A 4,341-nucleotide genomic window follows, 5' to 3' on the forward strand; every position below is an offset into this window, starting at 1 on the left:
ACATCCCAAAAGGACTAAAACAGGAACCTATACACTTCTTTCTGTCAAGACAGCCCAAAGTACACTGGAGACAACGTGACAATTAATCCCTAAATATTTTAGCATATAGCTCTCACAAACAAGGACATTCTCTCACACAACCAAATGCCATTACCAGGCCTTTTAAAAAGTGGATGTAGGGACTGCAGCAGCTCTGGCATTAGGCGACAGTGTGGTGAGGAGTAGGTTTGGGGCATAAGAAGTCAAAGGGTTGTTTCCTTACCTCTGTCTTCACTTCTCTGGGTCTTCTCAGAGAAAGAAGGCTGAGAAAATTGTTTTTCCCGCTAAAACCCACCAAGTATATGCCCAGCCTTCATGAAAGTGAACAGAGAAATGAAGCGCCTTTATGTGGGTGGCCTTAGCCAGCACATTTCTGCAGCAGACGTACAAAATCAGTTCAGCAGATTTGGGATGTGAAGATCATCACACAGAAAGATGACCAAGGAAACCCAGAGAAAGTCTTTACGTATATCAACATTAGAGTAGCAGAAGCAGATATGAAAAAGTGTATGTCTGCTTTAAATAAAACAACATGGAAAGGTGGAACATGACAAATTCAACTAGCAAAAGAAAGCTTTTTGCTCAGATTGGCCCAAGAGAGAGAAGAAGCAAAAGCTAAGAAAGAAAACACCTATGTAACAATCTTGCATGTTCTTCACATGTACTCCAAAACCTAAAATGCAATTAAAAAAAAAAAAGAAAAATCAATAACTGGTAACACCAACTTGTTAGAAAAGATAGGAGGAGTGGATTTCCATATAAAAGCTGTGCCAAAGACAGAAGTGCCAAGCCATGAGAATTGGATTGTGAGCAAATCTGGAAGAGTCCTACCTGTTCTTCATCTTAAAAATCAACATAAACGTGAAATCATAAAATATGATCTCTCAAAATACTGCCACAACCTAAAGAAGACGAGAGGATTTCACAAACACCATTCCTGTATCCAGCCGGACTTGGGAACTGGAAGGAGAAATAACCCTGTGAGTAAGAAACAGCAAGGAGAGTTCTCTGACTTTCATGGCCCTCCCAAGAAGATGATAAAAGTGCAGAAGGATGAGAGTTCCACTGGGTCTCTGGCCATGAGTCCAAGGCCCAGGTGGGTAATAGAGAGACCACCCTTAACACCCACAACAGGCTGCACAAAAAAGAACTTGTGATTCCATTACTCCTTCTAAACCATCTCCTACCTGTTTCTGATACTAAGAAATTTAAAAATCCACCTTGCAAGACTTCTGGCTTGGAAACTGCCAAGAAGAGAAATAGCATTTCTGATGATGATATTGATTCTGAAGATGAATTAAGAATGATGACTAAAAAAGAGGAAAACTTACAGAGAACTACACAACCCCCAATAAATGAATCTGAAAATGATCCCTTTGAAGTTGTAAGTGATGATTTCAAATCAGGCGTTCACAAACTGCATTCTTTAATAGATGTAGTTATCAAAAATAATGTCTCTTGCCACGATGGTGATGATGATATCATGAGAAATGATTCTGAGTATGACTCAGGAAATACAGATAAAATCATTGCGATGAAAAAAAAATGTTGCTAAGGTCAAAACAGTAAGAATTTTCACAAATGAAAAAATCAACAGACAAGAAAACTTCTTTCAAAAATAAAGAAAACTGTGAGCTTTCTGATTACTGTATTAAAGTTAAAAAAAAGAAAAAGCAATGTAGAGTCAGCTTTGGTCATAGATTAAAGCCTCTTAATCGAAAATCTTCCTCTCACTCCAGTAGCAGTGAAGATGCTGATTCTGCATCAGGATTAGCTGACTCTGAAGAAGACAAGGAGTATAATGCCATGATGAGAAACTGCCTTCGTGTGAATCTCACTTTAACTGATTTGGAACAATTGGCTGGCAGTGATCTGAAGATTCCAAATAAAGATACTGAGAGTGATGGAACAGAAACCACCACCCAATACAAGTTTGACAGAGGCTCCAAGAGCCCCAAGACTCCCACTGGCCTCCTCAGAGGCCAACAGTGTATTCGTCCTGAGGAGATTGTAGCTTCCCTCTTAGAAGGAGAGGAGAACACCCCTTGCAAACAGAAAGCAAAGGAAAACAACTTAAAGCCAAAAGTCCAGGCTTTCAAGGGAGTAGGCTGTCTAAATGAAAAGGAGTCAATGAAAAAAATCCTTGAAAGACAATATTGCCTCTAACAATATTAATAAAGACCAGAATTCCATGAAACATGAGGATCCCAGTATCATATCCATGGAAGATGGGTCCCCATAAGTTAACGGCTCATCAGGTAAACTGACTCCTTGCCAACATGCAAAGAAGGGAAATGGCCCCAAACTATGTTCAACCTCAGAAACGTGAAGTTGAGAGTCAGGATCACAAGGCACTATCCCCTAGCAGTTTTGGAAAGAGAATTAAGAATCGTATTTCTAGTTTATTGCCAGTAAAAGGTAAGAAGTCCTTAAGTCTTAGTACAAAGACTCACGACATAGGCTTTGACAAAGACAGCTGCCATGGTACCACAAAGACAGAAGCTTCAGAGGAAAAGAGGTCTGATTCAGGCAGCCTCACATCTTTTAAGAAATCACCAAAGGTCTCATCCAACGACACTCAGGAAATCAAACATGATTTCTCACTCAGTTAGTAATTCATCAGACCTGCATGCTAAGGATAAACATGCTGAACACAATGAGAAGCAATTGGCAGCCTTGGAAGCTAGGCAAAGAGCAAAAGAAGGGCAGAAGAAGCTGGTGCGTAACACTGGCAAATTTGGATGGTCATCCAGAGATAAGCTAATGCACATCATCTTTAGTTCTGACAGTCAATGTGAAACAGAGAAGACATCAACTCAGGAGCAGAGCCATCCAGAAGAGGAATGGGTGAAAGAGTCTATAAGTGAAACATTGGGGAAGCTGTTTGATAGCAGTGATGATGAGGAATCTGATTCTGAAGATGACAGTAACAGGTTCAAAATTAAACCTCAGTTTAAGGGCAGAGCTGGACAGAAATTCATGGATTTAGTCACACTTTGGCACTGATGACAGATTCCACATGGATTCTCAGTTTCTAGAAAGTGACAATGAAGAGGAACAAGAAAAGGTAAGTGAAAAGAAAACTGCTGAGGAAGAAGAGCTTGCTGAAGAAAAAAAGAAAGTCCTGAATGTTGCACAAAGTGTTTTGCAAATCACCAGAAACAATTCTACAAAAAAAGGATCAGAAATGCTAAGTAATTTAAGGACATCATACATTATTATCCAACAAAGCAAGACCATGGCACTTACAAAAGAAAGAAAAAAACAGAGATAATAAGCCAAAAGAGAGTAAATCAAAACAAAAAAAGAAAAGTGAGGAAGCTGAGAAGCTACCTGAGGTGTCTAAGAAACATACTATAACATTGCTATGTTTCTGAAAGAAATATTACAAACTACAAAATATACCAGTGAAAAGGAAGAGACATACCCTGGAATGAGAACTGTGGTAAAGAGAAACCTGAGGAAATCCAGGACCATACAACTCTGACCAGTGAGGCTGAACAGCCGATTGGGTTCATTTTCTCCTCTTTCGATTCAGACACTAAAGACATAAAGGAAAAGATCTATAGAGTTCAAACTGAGAAACCTGGAAAGACTGTCTGGCAGGAAGACCCTCATTTCCAAGACAGCAATTCAGAAGAGGAAGATGTTACTGAAGAAACAGATTACAGAGAGTCCAGTTCTGGAGAAGCGTCATTACCTGAGAAAGAGACCACTAGATTTTTCTTTTTCTGTAAGAATGATGAAAGACTTCAAGTAGGTTCTGACTTAATTCTGGAGAGGAGTAGGAAGTAATATTAGCAGGAACTCTTGGGAGGCCAGAACAAACAACCTACTTATAGATTGTCAGAAGAAACAAAGATGCACAAAGGAAAATGAAACCAAAATAATAAATGTGAGCATTGGTTTTGATACTGAATGTGAAGAACAAATTTCTGAGGAAACTGACCCAGAAAATAGTTTTAGCTGACAAAAAAGAAATTTCAGAGTGAAGGAATTTTTAAAATCCAGCTGACAGAATATCATTCTCATTGCCATCTTTTTCTATGAAACTCCTCTGCATTTCTTCCTAAGTAATTACTTCAAAAAATTAAATTCGACTTCTTAAAAAGGAAAAGAAAATGTGAATTTAATAACATCATTCAACGTCTTAGCCAAACTCAAATTGCCCCACTTGTCCCCAAAATATCTTTTATAGCTCTTTAAATTCAGGATCCAGCCAATACATTTGGATATTGTATTTCTTTAGTCTTCCATTGTGACCCTCTGATCTTCCTAACACTGAATCACTTGACAAATCCA

The 4,341-nt window shown here is 38.7% G+C and overlaps 1 pseudogene; it reads left to right on the forward strand.

Annotated features, from left to right (window-relative positions):
- Positions 1-297: 297 nt before the first annotated feature.
- On the forward strand, positions 298-3,929 carry LOC100397473 (nucleolar protein 8-like; annotated as a pseudogene).
- Positions 3,930-4,341: the final 412 nt, after the last annotated feature.

This window comes from Callithrix jacchus, chromosome 3, assembly GCF_049354715.1.
Source record: "Callithrix jacchus isolate 240 chromosome 3, calJac240_pri, whole genome shotgun sequence".
Lineage (NCBI taxonomy): Eukaryota > Metazoa > Chordata > Mammalia > Primates > Cebidae > Callithrix > Callithrix jacchus.